Below are 17,690 nucleotides of genomic sequence, written 5' to 3'. Positions count from 1 at the left end.
TTGAGACCATCCTGGCCAACACAGTGAATGCCCGACTCTACTAAAAATACAAAACATTAGCCGGGCGTGGTGGTGCACACCTGTAGTCCCAGCTACTTGGGAGGCTGAGGCAGAGGAATCGCTTGAACCTGGGAGGCGGAGGTTGTGGTGAGCCGAGATTGCACCATTGAACTCCAGCCTGCGCGACAAGAGCAAAACTCCATCTCAAAAAACAAACAAACAAAAAATGTTAACATGGTTATCTCTGGATGGTTGGATTAAGGGTGAGTTCTTTTTTTTTTTTGACTGAGTTTTCGCTCGTTCCCCAGGCTGGAGTGCAATGGCGTGATCTCGGCTCACTGCAACCTCTGCCTCCCAGGTTCAAGTGATTCTCCTGCCTCAGCTTCCTGAGTAGCTGGGATTACAGCATGCACCACCACACCCGGCTAACTTTGTGTTAGAGATGGGATTTCTCCATGTTGGTCAGGCTGGTCTCCAACTCCCGACCTCAGGTGACCTGCCTGCCCCGGCCTCCCAAACTGCTGGAATTACAGGCGTGAGCCACCGCGCCTGGCCTGGTTTCTTTTATATACATTTTTTTTCCTCTGAGATGGGATCTTGCTATGTTGCCCAGACTGGTCTTGACTCCTGGGCTTAAGTGATCCTCCCACCTCTGCCTCCCAAGTAACTGGGATTACAGGCATGCTCCAGTGTGCCTGCCTTCCTTTCTTCTTATTCTTTAATTTTGACCAGTTTGTTCCCCACCTCTTGACCTTTAGAATTCCTGCTCCTACTGCCTAAGACACTCGTCCTGTGCCTTCTTCACATGGCTGGCTCCTTTCGATCACTTAGATATAGCTCACACAAAATTCAATTCCTCAGAAAGGCCTTCCTCGATCATCTAACCTAAAGGAGTCCCAACTCCACCAACCACTATTATTTTACTCTGTTTTTTTGTCTTCATGGCACTTTATCAGTATCTGAAATTAAAAGTTATCTTGTTTAATGTTAATCTCCAAAACTAGAATGGAAGCTCTATGAGAGGAAGGGCTCGTCTGTTTTGTTTACCTAATGTATTTCCCTAGGACCCTGAAACATATTATAGCCCATAATATTGGTTGAAAATGAATATATTTGTGCTAATTTTGTAATCAGAACAACAACAAAAAAATAGCTTCTTTTTTTTTTTTTTTTGAGACAGGGTCTGGCTGTTTTGCCCAAACTGGAGTGCAGTGGTACAATCTTGGCTCACTGCAACCTTGACCTTCTGGGCTGAAGCCATCCTCCCACCTCAGCCTCGCCCATAGCTGGGACCACTGGCATGAACCACCACGCTAAGCTAATTTTTTTGTATTTTTTAATAAAGATGGGTTTTCACCATGTTGCCCAGGCTGGTCTTGAACTCCTGAGCTCAAGTGATGCACCCACCTGAGTCTCCCAAAGTGCTGAGATAACAGGAGTGAGCCAACACACCCAGCCCAAATTCTTTTTTTAATTTTATCAATCTAAGTCTAAATCTAAACCAAATTATTTTCAATAGAGAATAAAGAATAAAAGCAGAAAGACTGAGTTAAAAAAAAAAAACAAAGATTAAACCATAAGATACATTTTATGTACATTTCACTGGCAAAAAAATGTAAAACGTGAGAAACCTAAATGTTGGAGAAGATATGGGTCAATGAGAACTCTATACATTGCTGGTGGAGTAAATTTGATTCAACTACTTTGGAAAAGAATTTGACATTTTCTTTTTTTTTTTTTTTTTTTTTTTTGAGAAGGAGTTTCACTCTTGTTGCCCAGGCTGGAGTGCAATGGCACGATCTCAGCCCACCGCAACCTCCACCTCCCAGGTTCAAGCGATTCTCCTGCCTCAGCCTCCCTAGTAGCTGGGATTATAGGCATGTGCCACCACGCCCGGCTAATTTTTTGTATTTTTAGTAGAGATGGTGTTTCTCCATGTTGGTCAGGCTGTTCTCGAACTCCCGACCTCAGGTGATCCGCCCGCCTCGGCCTCCCAAAGTGCTGGGATTACAGGCGTGAGCCACCGCGCCCGGCGACATTTTCTTATGTTTATTATTTACATATTATCCAGCAATTTCACTCCTAGAAAAACCCTTTCACATATGCATCAGGAGACACAGATAATAATAATTTTTACAGCAGCACTTTTCATAAAGCAAAAGACTGCACATCCAAACATGCATCATAAAGAGAGTGGATACATTCTGGTACATCAGACAATGAAATACTATACAGTGGAAATGAAGGCACTGCAGCCACAAAAAATAACATGAATGAATCTTAGTATAATTTTGTATTATTCCATTTTTTTTTCAGACAGATTATCGCTCTGTCCCCCATGCTGGAGTGCAGTGGTACGATCTTGGATCACTGCAACCTCTGCCTCCAGGTTCAAGCGATTCTCCTGCCTCAGCCTCCAGAGTACCTGGGATTACAGGCGCCCGCCCCCACACCTGGCTAATTTTTGCATTTTTAGTAGAGACAACATAGGGTTTCACCACGTTGGCCAGGCTGGTCTTGAACTCCTGATCTCAGGTAATCCTTCAGCCTCAGCCCCCAAAGTGCTGGCATTACAGGCGTGAGCCACCTCGCCCAGAGCAATTTTTTTTCTTTTTTTTTTTTTTTTTGAGACAGAGTCTCATGCCAGGCGAGGTGGCTCATGCCTGTAATCCCAGCACTTTGAGAGGCTGACAGGGCAGATCATGGGGTCAGGAGATCCAGACCATCCTGGCCAACATGGTGAAACCCGGTCTTTACTAAAAATATCAAAAAAAAATTAGCCAGGCATGGTGGGGCACGCCTGTAATCCCAGCTACTTGGGAGGCTGAGGCAGGAGAATCGCTTGAACCAGGGAGTCGGAGGTTGCAATGAACCAAGATTGCGCCACTGCACTCCAGCCTGGCGACAGACTGAGACTCCATAACAAAACAAAACAAAAAAAGACAGTCTCACTCTGTTCACCCAGGCTGGAGTGCAGCCCAGCTAATTTTTTTTTTTTTTGTGTGTGTGTTTTTAGTAGAGGTGGGGTTTCGCCATGCTGGTCTTGAACTCCTGACCTAAGGTGATCCACCCACCTCGGCCTCCCAAAGTGCTGGGATTACAGGTGTTCCAGTGAGTAAACTGGAACAATTAAACTTAAATGAACACAATCTTCAATACAATTTAAACTTTTGAAGTTATGAGTATCACTTTTTTTCTTTCACATATTTAGATGTAGTCTGTCAGCAATAAAATTAAGGCAAATATATCAGCTGGGTTCACTTAAATTTTTAAAATTGTACCTGGTACCCTTTACTAATCTTCATTAACATCAAGAAAACATAAAAAGTACACAAGTTGTGCTGGAGAGAAGGAAATTACAAGGAAGACACTGGGTTAAATCTAACAACTTATTAGTAAATGAGTTGAAGATGTAAAGTATAATATATAGGCAAATAAGAGTTTTCAGGAAGACAGTACATTCTTGAGAAAATCCTAATGCATGAAAATTTAAGAAAAAGTTCTAAGACAAAATGGGATTAATACTTGTCTTTGGGCCGGGCATGGTGGCTCACGCCAGTAATCCCAACACTTTGGAAGGCTGAGGCAGGTGGATCACAAGGTCAGGAGATCGAGACCATCCTGGCTAACACAATGAAACCCCATCTCTACTAAAAATACAAAAAATTAGCCGGGCGTGGTGGCAGGTGCCTGTAGTCCCAGCTATTCGGGAGGCTGAGGCGGGAGAACGGTGTGTGTGCACCCGGGACGCAGAGCTTGCAGTGAGCCGAGATCGCGCCACTGCACTCCAGCCTGGGCGACAGAGCAAGACTCCGTCTCAAAATAAATAAATAAATACATACATACATACATACATACATACATACATACATAAATACATACATACATACATAATAATTGTCTTCGGCCGGGCACAGTGGCTCATGCCTGTAATCCCAGCACTTTGGGAGGCTGAGGCAGATGGATCACGAGGCCAGGAGTTCAACACAAGCCTGGCCAACATAGTGAAACCCCATCTCTACTAAAAATACAAACATTTGCTGGGCACGGTGGCACACGCTTGCAGTTACTCAGGAGGCTGAGGCAGGAGAATCACTTGAACCAGGGAGGTGGAGGTTGCAGTGAGCCAAGATCATGCCACTGCACTCCAACTTGGGCAACAGAGTGAGACTTCATCTCAAAAAAAATTTTTAAAAAAGAAACCACTGTCTTTGATGATTAAAATACTTTAGAAATCTGAATTACAAATCCCCAGTAGAAAGATGAAAAATGTCACTTAAGTAAAAAGAAATAAAAATTGATTCATGTACACGAGTAAAAATAAAAATAAAAATTAGGCCAGGCACGGTGGCTCATGCCTGTAATCCCAGCACTTCGGGAGGCTGAGGCGGGTGAATCACGATGTCAGGAGTTCAAGACCAGCCTGGCCAAGATGGTGAAACCCCATCTCTACTAAAAATACAAAAAAAGTAGCCAGGCGCGGTGGTGGGCACCTGTAATCCCAGCTACTCGAGAGGCTGAGGCAGAGAATTGCTTGAACCCGGGAGGCGGAGGTTGCAGTGAGTCAAGATTGCACCACTGCACTCCAGCCTGGGTGACAGAACGAGACTCCGTCTCAAAAAAATAATAAAAATTAAAAGTAAAAGTAAAATGTCCCATCACCTTAGGATGCCTCTGTCCTCCACCTTTTTTCTCTTTTTTTTCCTATTTTGGCTGTCTCACTCTGTCGCCCAGGCTGAAGTTCAGTGGTGTGATCTCAGCTCACTACAGCCTCGACTTCCCAGGCTTAAGTGATCCTCTGATCTCAGCCTCCCAAGAAGCTGGAACTACAGATGCACGCCATCGTGCCCAGCTAATTTTTGTATTTTTTTGTAGAGATGGAGTTTCGCCATGTTGCCCAGGCTGGTTTCAAACTCCTGAGCTCAAGCCATCCACCTGCCTGAGCCTCCCAATCTCCTCAACTTCTAAAAGTAAACAAGACCAAAGAGTAAGAAACATATATAGCTAAGTTTACAAATAAGGAGAGAAAAAAAAAAAAGTCCTATTGGTAAATAAACAGTAGCCTAAAATGTTGCATTTACAAAGAACTAAGCATTTTGCTGTTTTTGATTACACGTTTTTGTTTGAAACAGCGTCTTACTCTGTTGCCCAGGCTCAGGTACAGTGGTGTGAACACAGCTCATTGTAGCCTCCATCTCCTCGGGGTTAAGATGATCCTCCAACCTCAGCCTCTCAAGTACCTGGGACTACAGTTGCGCACCACCATGGCTTGCTAATTTTTATTTTTTAGAGATGGGGTTTTGCCACGTTGGCCAGGCTGGTCTCAAACTCCTGGGTTCAAGCAATCTGCCTGCCTCGGCCTCCCAAAGTGCTGGGATCACAGACATGAGCCACCGTGGCCAGGGTTACATGTTCTACTTTGCCATATCCTACAGGTATTACAAGCAAATCTTCTCCCTACAAAATGAGATTAGACTGATTAGACTAGATCTTTAAGGCAACTTCTGGTTCTAATTTCGTACGGTTTTACAAAGACAGTAATTTTAAGTAGGTTTTAAAAATTCAACTCTTAGGGCCAGGTGCATGGCTCACACCTGTAATCCCAGCATTCTGGGAGGCTGAGGATTGCTTGAGTCCAGGAGGTCGAGGCTGCGGTGAGCTGTGATCACACCACTGCACTCCAGCCTGGGTGACAGAGCAAGACCCTGTCTAAAAAAATTTCAGTCTTCAAACCAGATGCAATCATTCTGATCCTAATGTAAAACTTTTAACCCGTAAACCAAAATACAAGCTAAAAGTGTCTCCCTCTCTTGAGGGGAAGTTGGGAAGAACCAACTCAGGTGTCTTGGGTTTCCAGGACTACTAGGGTAGGGAACAGGGATGTTTCTTACCAGTGCCTCATTCTAGAGGGAACATAACAAAGTGAGCCAGAGAAAGTCTTGTGCAAAGAGGCATTGCAAAACCAGCAATCTGGATAAAGATAGAAATAAACTTCCTGTAATCCCAGATGCCCAGGAAGCCGAAGCAGGAGAATCGCTTGAACCCGGGAGGTGGAGGTTACAGTGAGCCAAGATCATGCCACTGCACTCCATCCTGGGGGACAGAGGGAGACTCCATCTCAAAAAGCAAACAAAACAAAACTGAGGCTGCCTAGATGAGGTCAATAAAAAAGTGTCTGTACAGTAGTTCTCCCTTATCTCAGATTTGGCTTTCCATGGTTTCAGTTACCCATGGTCAGCTGCGGTCTGAAAATAGATGAGTACAGTATCATATTTTGAGAGGAAGAGAGACCACATTCACATAACTTTTATTACAGTATGTTGTTATAACTGTTCTATTATTTATTAGCTGTTGGTATTGGTCTACCTTATAAAGTACATTGTATTAGGCTGGGCGCAGTGGTTCATGCCTGTAATCCCAGCACTTTGAGAGGCCGAGGCAGGCGGATCACGAGGTCAAGAGATCAAGACCATCCTGGCCAACATGGTGAAACCCTGTCTCAACTAAAAATACAAAAATTAGCCAGGCGTGGTGGCGCGTGCCTGTGATCCCAGCTACGTGGGAGACTGAGGCAGGAGAACCGCTTGAACCTGGGAGACGGAGGTTGCAGTGAGCTGAGATCGCGTGACTGCACTCCAGCCTGGAGACAGAGCAAGACAACGTCTCCAAAAAAAAAAAAAAAAAAAAAAAGTATAGCCAGGCACGGTGGCTCACACTTGTAATCCCAGCACTTTGGGAGACCGAGGCGGGCGGATCACGAGGTCAGGAGATCGAGACCACGGTGAAACCCCGTCTCTACTAAAAAATACAAAAAATTAGCCAGGCGTGGTGGCGGGCGCCTGTAGTCCCAGCTACTCGGAGAGGCTGAGGCAGGAGAATGGCATGAACCCGGGAGGCGGAGCTTGCAGTGAGCCGAGACTGCGCCACTGCACTCCAGCCTGGGCGACAGAGCGAGGCTCCGTCTCAAAAAAAAAAAAAAAAAAAAATACAAAAAATTAGCCAGGCATGGTGGTGTGTGCCTGTAATTTCAGCTTCTCAGGCGGCTGACGTGGACCATCTGAGCCGGGAAGTCAAGGCTACAGTGAGCTGTGAATAGGCCACTGCACACTGGCCTGGGTCTGGATGATGGGTGTGAGACCCTGTCTCATTTAAGAAAAAAAAAAATTTAGGTAATTTAGAGATGATTTAAAGTATATGGGAGGATGTGCATAGGTAATATCCACATACTACGTCGTTTTCATATCAGGGACTTGAGAATCTGCAGATTTTAGTATCAAAGGGAAGTCCTGGAACCAGTCTTCGGATAACAAGGGACAAATCTAGTTCTTCCTGGGGACTGTAGCTGGGAGCAGAAAACAATTTCTTTTGTTTAATCCACATTAGATTTTTACTTATATTTATTTTGAGATAACAGTCTCACTCTGTCACCCAGGCTAGAGTGCAGTGGAGCGATCTGGGCTCAAAGAGATTCTCCCACCTTAGCCTCCGCAGTAGCTGGGACCACAGGTACGCACCACTATGCCTGGCTAATTTTTGTATTTTTTAGTAAAGATGGGGTTTCACCATGTTGGTCAGGCTGGTCTTGGACTCCTGACCTCAAGTCATCCGCCTGCCTCGGCCTTCCAAAGTGCTGGGATTACAGGAATGAGCCACCACGCCTGGCCTTAGATTTTTAAAAGTAGCACGCAACATTTTAAACATAATGTACTTTTAAGAAAAGGAACAGTATGGACTTTGTACAAATTTCCAGAAAGCAGGTAAAATATTATATACTCTTGGTAATTATGAACTACTGGAGTTAAATATTTTACCTTTTTGTCTCACCACTATTTACTGAGAAACTGAGGACTAAAGTATGCCTTGCCAACACCGTGCCAGCTATCAGACATAGCTTTCTTTGAGGATGGCATCACAGAGATAAACCCACTCAATGTAACAAACACTTACTGCCCACTAGGTGCCAAGCACTACGAATCAGAGGTAAAATAACCTCTTTCAAACCCCACAGTAATAAACTTAGTCACCTATTATGACTATATCCAAGATAGGTCCCTCCCCATCCAAAAATGTTCATTGATTGTTCTGAAATTTTACTTTTGTGATCTCAGTCTGTTGGGATACTGCATTTCCCAAAAGCCTATCTAGGAACTGAAATATTGATGCCGAACACTAATTTATTTATTTATTTACACCTACAACCTGCAGCTCAATCACAATAGCCAATTACTGGATCAACTGCACCAGTCTATTCAGTGGCTTGTTTCCCAACATCATACTCCATCATCTACCTCTTGTCCATCATCAAACCTACCTCTCTGGGATTATCTGGCTTTCCTCCTGTTGATACAAATTTCCGCAAACATCAGCTTTCATAAAAAAAATCCCACACTGGTGATCTACAAGAAAAACTGTCCTGCAGGTGTGATTAGCACAGTGTTTAAATTCTCTTTAAATAAGAGATCTAACTTCTCTAGAAAAAAACTGAAAGCTGGCCACTGTGGCCAAGCAATGCACCCAGCATGAGCCTCATTTGTAAGAGTCACGAGTTCCCCACTCCCCAACTGGCTTGTTTCACCCATTTCTATAACCTATCTGGTTCTTGCAGGTGTTTCAGTTTGCAATCACTGGTCTAGCCTACCTCTATTCCAAACTAAAGCTATTCTTTCACCATAAATAAAACGAGAAACTTTTATTCTAGCAGACATGCCACAGGAAAAATTGCTTTTCAAAAATCCTTATCTTAAACAAATACAGATTTCATTGTTTTGTTGGAACAGTTCTGCCCAAGAGACCTTTGCTATTGTCAGGGGTTATTCTTTAGCCAATCACAAGTACCTGTTCTAAAGATCCTGCTCAAAAGGGCAGTATGACTGAGTCAGGTTTAAATTGCACAATATTCAAATAAAGGCACATCCCTCTAAACCTCTAGTCTGTTTTGATGAAATAAATTAACCCTGCCGGGCGTGGTGGCTCACGCCTGTAATCCCAGCATTGTGGGAGGCCGAGGCGGGCAGATCATGAGGTCAGGAGTTCAAGCCCAGCCTGACCAACATGGTGAAACCCCGTCTCTACTAAAAAATTACAAAAATTAGCCCAGCATGGTAGGGTGCGCCTATAATCCCAGCTACTCGGGAGGCTGGGGCAGGAGAATCGCTTGAACCCAGGATGCGGAGGTTGCAGTGAGCCGAGATTGCGCCACTGCACTCTAGCCTGGGCAACAGGGCGAGACTCCATCTCAAAAACAAACAAACAATACAAAAATTAGCCAGATGTGGTGGTGAGCGCCTGTAATCCCAGCTACTGAAGAGACCGAGGCAGGAGAATCGCTTTAACCTGAGAGGTGGAGGTTGTGTGAGCCGAGATTGCGCCACTGCACTCTAGCCTGGGTGACAGAGCAAGACTCCATCTCAAAAAAAAAAAAAAAAAAAAAAAATTAATTAACCCATTACTAGCAACTCAATTTAGCCCAGCAATTAAGTGCCTCTTTTTAAGTGTTGTGCAATGTGCCAAGTTTTAGGAATGCAACGAACAAGACACAGTCCTGCCTCCGAGGTTGCAGTCCAATATAAACACACAAATTGATGGTAAGTACATAATGCAATGAAAGCATGTATGAAGGTCATCACAGAGGATCAGGGATTTGTAAGAGGGAATTAACTCTAAACTAGTATTTGGCATGTGAGGAAGTGGAAGTTACACAAGTCAAAGTACTAAGGGGCAGAGAGGGTGTTGAGAGTTTAAGGAGAATGGCAAGAAATTATTTTGGAAAGATAAGCAGGAGTCAGATTATGAAGGGTCTTTGAGCCAAGACTTTTCAGAAGTAAACCCTGAGCCTCATTCTTGACTCCTATTTTATCCAAATTTTATCCTAGGAAAAAGGAGTCATTAAAAGAATGAGAAACAGGCCGGGTGCGGTGGCTCATGCCTGTAATCCCAGCACTTTGGTAGGCCAAGGCGGGCGGATAACAAGGTCAGGAAATCGAGACCCTCCTGGCTAACACGGTGAAACCCCGTCTCTACTAAAAATACAAAAAATTAGCCAGGCATGGTGGCACACACTTGTTAGTCCCAGCTACTCAAGAGCCTGAGGCAGGAGAATCGTTTGGACTCGGGAGGCAGAGGTTGCAGTGAGCCAAAACTGCGCCACTGCACTCCAGCCTGGGCAACAGAGGGAGACTCCGTCTCCCCACCGCCAAAAAACAAACAAACAAACAAAAAAACAGGATAGGAAGCTGAAGAAACACAAAAAGGAACAAGGAGACCACTACAATGGCAAAAGTTGGATTCCAGAGCATAGCGAGAGAGAGCTGTAAATGGATGCCTAGTACAATGTGATAAAAAAGGATGCAAATACAGATTTTATAGATATGGTAGGTATCTACAAGTTCACGGCCTTGGCTTTTACCATCTTCATGAATCAGAAAGCCATCAGACAAATGTGTTTATGGCACCAACGGATGAGGAAAAGCAGCGATGTGGAATAGCCAGGGGAATAAGTGAAAAGGGTAACTATCAATTGCTTTATAGCATCATGATCCTAGCAAATATTGAGACATACAGTTATACATTGCTCACTTCCATTGTACATGGTTATAATACATCCACAATGTATGAATATACATTGGTAGAGACTCAGAACCAGCTTTCAGGAAAGTTCCATGAAGAATTCAGAAAGACGGGTGTTCCGTTACTACAAAATACAAGTTTTGTGGTGATAACAAAGGTTTCTGGGCAGGGGAACAATGTCCTATAATTGTGGGGAATAGTAAAAAAATTAAGAAACTTAGTTTGTAAAGTGACCAAGAAAAACAATGGCCTCAGGTATATACGGCTTCCAAAACACTTTAAACTGGCCTTACTGAACATAAGATGGTTCTAGTCTCAACTCACCAAGTCAATAGCTGTCAGGCCCAGTTACAGTTTCTAAATTTTATTATTCCCTGTCACCCAGATGGTAGTGATATGGAAATATCCTGTGGTGCCAGCAAATAGTGGCAGGCTCCAGTGATACTCCGGGTGCTTCTCAAGACACATTGGGTCCAAAACCACAGCCACTACTACTCTAGTCAATGTGTTTTTGTTTTTTGAGATGGAGTCCCACTCCTTGTCCAGGCTGGAGTGCAGTGGCATGACCTTGGGTCACTGCAACCTCTGCCTTCCGGGTTCAAGCGATTCTTCTGCCTCAGCCTCCCGAGTAGCTGGGATTACAGGCACCTGCCACCACGCCCGGCTAACTTTTGTATTTTTAGTAGAGACAGAGTTTCACCATGTTGGCCAGGCTGCTCCTGAACTCCTGACCTCATTATCTGCCCACCTAGCCTCTTAAAGTGCTGGGATTACAGGTGTGAGCCATCACACCCAGGCAGTTGTTGTTTTTGTGCCAAGAATCCCAAGACACCCCAACTCCTAGAGAAAATGTATATGCCTAATGTGGTATTCAAGGAACTTTACACTTTAGACTCCAATGACCTCATTCTTTACAACTTCCCTTCATAAGCCTCATATTGTTGGGTTTTCTCATCTTTCTTCTAACACTTTTTTTTCCAATTTGCCCAAATCCTAACAATTCAAGACCTACTTCAAATGCCACCATCCTGAGATCACACAGATGGAATTTGCTTTCTCCAAATTTTACGTCCTTTGAGGGCATTTTCACTTTGTTACTGATGTATGCTTCTTAGACTGTTGAAGAAACTTATTTGCCTCTCAATGTCTTACTCGATCTCCAACAAACATTTCCTAAGTAAGTCTTACAGATTAAGTGCAGCCTAAACAGCGTCCAAAAAAATAAATAAAAAAACCCCAACCCAACCCACTGTATTCCCAATGTTTCCTTTTTGAGCTGGGGGGTCTCACTGTTGCCCAGGCACCAGTGAGTGCAGTGGCACCATCATGGTTCACTGCAGCCTTGAACTCATGGCCTGAAGCAATCCTCCCAACTCAGCCTCAGTTGCTGAGTTTACAGGCATAAGCCACTGTACCCAGCATCAGTATTTTGCTTTTTGCCTTTTCCTGTGTTTCACACATTCAAGGTTAGCATCTTCTAACTTCTCCCATGACTATCCAGTAAGTCATTACTCAGTTACTCTTGAGATGTTTGGGGCCAGGTTCTTCTTGCCTTCTAACTGATCCTCATACTGCCCACCAACCCACCCTGCCCCACTGCCAACCAACTTAGGATAATCTATTAATCATAAACCATGTATTACTCACCAGCTCCAAGTTCTTCAAAAGACTTCCATTAGAATGACATTCAAACCATGGTCCATTGTGTGACTTGGCCTATCTCTCTCTCCCATCTCCACTCACCCTACATGCACACACCCCCATTCATCCCACCCACCATTCAGAACTCATTTTTTGTTCAAGATGTTATGCTTTCCCATCTTATGGTTTCTGCACACCTACTACCCAAAACACTGTTACCCAATGAGACTTTGTGCAAAGACTGGCTTCTTAAATCCTCAGTTCCAAAGTCTCTACTCAGATGCACTTCCTCTCTACTATGTGCAAAGGATAATATCAAAGCACACTGTGGGCATTCATATATATGTGCTAAATGAAATTTTTTGATTTGCAATAACTGTCTGCTCCCACCATTCCCTGTCATCTAACAAGGTTAGCACAAATGTATAGTGTGTTAGTTCTTTCAAGTAAACATACAGACAATACTGAGCACTTACAAAGTGCCAGGCCAAATTCTTTTACACATATTAACTTGTTTCTCACAAACCTATGAAACTTATGACTACCATTTGAGAAGTAACTTGTTCCAGGTCATATAACTAATAAATAACAGAAAAGCAAGGATTTGGTTGCAAGCTCTAGTTTTATGCTCACTCTAAATCACTGTTTCTTCTGGCTCATCTACCTATCCAACCTCAACACACTATCACATACAAAATATGCACACTAAGCGTGCTCTTTTACCCCTTACTTTTCCTGTAGATATTCTGTATTTAATAAAGATAATTCTTCCTTACAGTTCCCAGGATACAACAAAAACTGCTCAGGACAACTGATGCATATCATAATACCTTCTTAATATATAACTGTTCTGGATACAAATTTAAAAAATGGGCTCAGACAAGTATCACAAATAATAAATGAAAGACTTTATTCATCTTTGTAGATAACAAGCACTCAAAGGTTAATGAGTGAAGGAGATAACCATCTCCTCCAAAGAGGCTCTTAATAACGCAGAAGCAAAAATCTTTCCACTTTTAGATGAAAACAAACTAAAAAATAACTTCAGGCTTCAGATATGGAAATAAAGCACCATTTTTCAAATGGTAGACTTGGCTTAAAGTAAGTAAATAGCCCCAGACCATCTGAAAAACATTTCAATGTCCCTTGTGAGTTCTAATTACATGGCTACATGTTAAGGAACATCTCTCTCTGAACCTACTAGTAAATAAAAAATTATACAGATATATATACAAATGTAGTCTTCCATTTTTCATTTGCACAAGCTTCCAGCTATTTAACCAGGTGAAAAATCAAAGTGACAAGATGCACTAATATTCGCGAGAACTTTAAATTTTAAAAGCTAGTATTTAATTACCCTTAGTGAGCTCGTTTACTTACATTAAAAATTATGCGATCAGTCATGATTTTTCTTTAGACCATTTAATAATATACATGGACTAACATTTATCATGCTTTGTTCAGGACCTCCTTACAATCATATCCCTTGTATGACTTACTCTTCACATAATCCCTTGCCAGTAAAAGTGAAGCCTAAAGATTGACCTGACAGACAGGTCCCTTTACTAACCTTTGCGATCTTGTACCACTTCATAAAATAATGCTTACTCTAAACCACTACAGACCAGTTTGGAAATAAACGGGCCTTTTCCTCAGAAATAATCAATCTTTCCTGGTGTAACAACTGAACACTTCACTTTAACCTTAATTTATTATCACTTTATTATTAATACAACATCCCAGGGAATAGACTCCCAAATCTTATCACCTGTTTTGTTTTTTTTTTGAGACAGAGTCTCACTCTGTCACCCAGGCTGGAGTGCAATGGCGCCATCTTGGCTCACTGCAACCTCCTCCTCCTCCCAGGTTCAAGCGATTTTCCTGCCTCAGCCTCCCCAGTAGCTGGGGTTACAGGCACGTCCCACCACACTCGGCTGATTTTTGTATTTTTAGTAGAGACAGGGTTTCACTATGTTGGCCAGGCTGGTCTTAAACTCCTGACCTCAGGCGATCCACCTGCTTCAGCCGGGCCCAGCCCCTTTTCTCTCAATTTAAAAACTGCTTTAAAAACTGCAAATCAAGTATTGGGTTAGTATCACTTTACTATTATTAACTGATTCCTCTAATATTCCAGAAACAGCGCAAGATTTTTTCCATTTTTGATAGCTGCCTATTGTCAGTTTTAACTGGAGCTGAAAAACAGAAGACTTAAGTAAACTGAAAGCCATCATCGAGTTTTAAAAAGGGACATTGAAATAATTCTTCTTGAAGGTATTTTCTTTAACAGCCACTTATTTCTACCCTGCAAAAAGCTTGAAATATAAAATTAGTATTTAAAGCACCATACAAAATAAAAAAACCAGACAAAGGAGTAAGGTATGTTCCAATTTAATCTTTATGCACACAAATTTGTAAAAAATGTTAAACACATATACATTAAGTCGCAAAAGAGATGCAATAATTATTGCTCACTTTTAAACATTATCTTATATTATGGAAATTTGGCTACTTACTCTCATCACTATTACATGCACTTAAATACTTACCAAATTTTCACTGTTTATTCCTGCTAGGAAAGGACACAATTCCTTAGAAATTTACTTCACTTTAAATCTTAAAGACACAAATTGAGGGTCCATACTTTGTTTAGTGCTTATCTAGGAGAATGCATTGCCACATCACATACTCAGGTATTGACTTTCAGATTTTAGAAAACTACCACTGTTCATACTAAAAAGCATCAGAGTTGACTGTTTTATTATTGGTTCACAAAGATCACAGGATGTAAAAACATTCTTAGCATATGCTGGTTTTAATCTAGGATGTAGTTTAAAACTAGAGGGAAAAAATAATCCATGTGTTACATATAGCGAGGCTAAATAAAGCAGGGCATAAATTAGAAATATACTCAGAAGCTAATTTTCACTGGTGTACGTGGTCTCGGAAACCAGTATTTCTAACTCCAATTTTTCATGCAGGGTTAGAGTGGCTTAAATACTACTTTTGAAATTTTAAGTCTCTCAAAGAAACCCTGTAAGTAACTGGTCTGCATGAAGAATTTTGGTAAACCCTTCTTCCACTCTAACTCCAGCTTACTGCTCATGAATCACTGCAATAACAGCTTCAACAAGAACAGAATGAAGTTCTGGTATCTTAATTTTACACCTATGCAGTGTCTCCAAAGCACTAAGAAAAATCTTTTGGCTGCCAACTAAAAAGAAAATGTTTAAGAACTTTCTTAAATACTAGTTTTAAACATTTATTCCATCTCACCAAAATGAAATAATTTATGTGTTAAAAGTTTTTGTATTTATAGTCTGTTAAGTGAAGGTCAGAAAAAAGTGAACTAGCAAATTAAAAGGGAAATGCCAGGTGGTAAAATAATTTTCTAATATTCTTGATTCAAGTAATATCCAAAGATGTAGAAATTCAGAGTGCTCACCTCTTTAATCAAAGTGTCCTATTTCAGTTAATTTCAGAAGGTAAAATTATAAAAGTATAAAATAGTACTCACCAGAATGGCAGCTTTAAAGAGATGGTTTTAAGGAAAACCATTTCCACTGTATCTACACCATTTCATATACAGATTAAACTGTGAAAGGCAATGAAACTTAAGCCCTTGTGCAATTTTACATTAAAAAACAAGTGGTTATCTTGTAAGATATATTTTATTATTAGTTGATAAATCCATGTTTTAAAATTTAGCAATATGCACAATTTCCATATAATCTGTTTTCACAATGGCTAATCACCATCCAGCTCAAGAGGAATTCAAGATTACTAGTTTTATGGCTAGATCGTCTCAAATTAAACATCACACAAGGTGAAAAGGAAGAAGCCATACATCCTACTATCAGATGAGGATGGTTCAGGCTTGCGAAAATTAGAAATTAACTTGTATGCTTTATTCCTCTCTCCTCAGTGCTTTACGTTTGTTATCAACCTAAAAGCACAACATTTAGAGGTTAAAGGAAATCTTTAGAGGATTGTTCAAACAACAATGAACTCGGGTAGAATAAAAATAAAAAATAAAAATGTTAAACACATCTTCCACGACCCATTATGTCCCCACTGCCCCTCAAAAGTGTTACATGAAGAATCTAGCTACATTTCTTGATGGGTAGTCAACTTTCAATATTAAAAAGGTATGTTATTCTTAGTTCACAGTAAAATAAACTCACTGGTACACCAACAGAATACGTTATAGTTTACAAAAAAAGAACAAAAAAAGGAGTACTTGTATTTACAAGTGTTGCTAAAAGAACAAAAAAGCATTATAAAAACATATTCTAGCTTATGACTGCACACCATTTATCATTTCTAGATGTGAGGAAACTTGCCTTTTTTCTTAGGTTGATTCATACTGTAAAAAGTTAAAAGATGAATGAGAGAACCACCATGAAATAGCTTAAGTAAAACACCCTGGACCCAAAGCCCTGGACTCCATATCATCTATCAGCAAGGGCATAGCCAACTCCAACTGTCTTTTCCTTTTATGTACAATGTATCTACTTAGGTTGAACCACAAGGAGATAACAAAGGAGCAGTATTACACCTTTATTACAACTGGGGTTAGCAAACCTAGATCTACTTTGGCCCAAGTACTGAGTGTTTAAAAGTGTCCAATGGATCTATTATTAGTTATATTAACATTTAAGTAACCGCACAGCTTTCTTCCTTGTGTGAGTTACATGGATATGTTTGAAAAAAATAGGAACATCAGGTACTTACAGATTAAACTAACCTGTACTGGCAGGGCTGTGGGATTTTTCTTCTCTACCAGTAAGTAGCAAATGCTGAAATTCTGCTGCTAGTTAACAAAAACACAAATTGTATTAAACTGAGGAGTTCAATCCATAGTTTAAAAAGTCAATGTGCATTAAATTTCCTCAGAGCCTGATATTAATACATTTAAAACTTTTCCCTATTTTTTTTTTTTTTTAAACAAAAGTTACCTTATATTGGCTATTTAGAATGAGCTAATTAACACTGAAAATCTCTTGGACACATCTCAATTTTACTATGTATTCCAGTATGTGAATTGTGATAGAAATTTTGATTACTCTACAAAGGGGATGGGCATATATCTTAAACATGTGGGGATTTCTAAATTTAAACGAATATGTAGACACACCCCTACAGACAAGCAATTTTTAAAAGTTTTTAATTCAACTTTCGTAAAAATTGATTTTGTCACATCAGAGATTCTCAATTTTAAAAACATGTACTGAGAAGCAAATTCTATTGTTTCTCCTTGAATAAGCAACCAGGTAAAAGGGGGCTTTGCTCAATAACTAGATGCTCTGTATTTTTTCTAACTCAGACTTACAGTAACGGTAGTAACTCTTCCCTTGCTCCACTTGGGTACTTAAGTAGCCTCATTTTATTAGTAAAGACTGGGATATGATGGTGCAAATTTTTTTTTTTTGACCTCTGTGATTGCTAAACTATTTATGAATAAAATTTTAATAAGAAGCTACATT

At 41.1% G+C, this 17,690-nt stretch overlaps 1 protein-coding gene across 1 annotated transcript in view; it reads right to left on the bottom strand.

Annotated features, from left to right (window-relative positions):
- Positions 1–3,119: 3,119 nt before the first annotated feature.
- The window catches only part of ZNF207 (zinc finger protein 207), a 42,641-nt gene continuing 28,070 nt past the window's right edge, over positions 3,120–17,690 (bottom strand). Inside the window, exon 14 of the transcript XR_009215178.1 lies at positions 3,120–17,014. The gene's annotated coding sequence lies outside the window, so the exon portion shown is untranslated. The remainder of the gene's footprint in view (positions 17,015–17,690) is intronic.

The sequence above is a fragment of the Hylobates moloch genome, unplaced genomic scaffold (genome assembly GCF_009828535.3).
Source record: "Hylobates moloch isolate HMO894 unplaced genomic scaffold, HMol_V3 SCAFFOLD_10, whole genome shotgun sequence".
Lineage (NCBI taxonomy): Eukaryota > Metazoa > Chordata > Mammalia > Primates > Hylobatidae > Hylobates > Hylobates moloch.
Note: the sequence above shows the minus strand (reverse complement) of the source record. Positions and strands in the feature narration are given on the sequence as shown.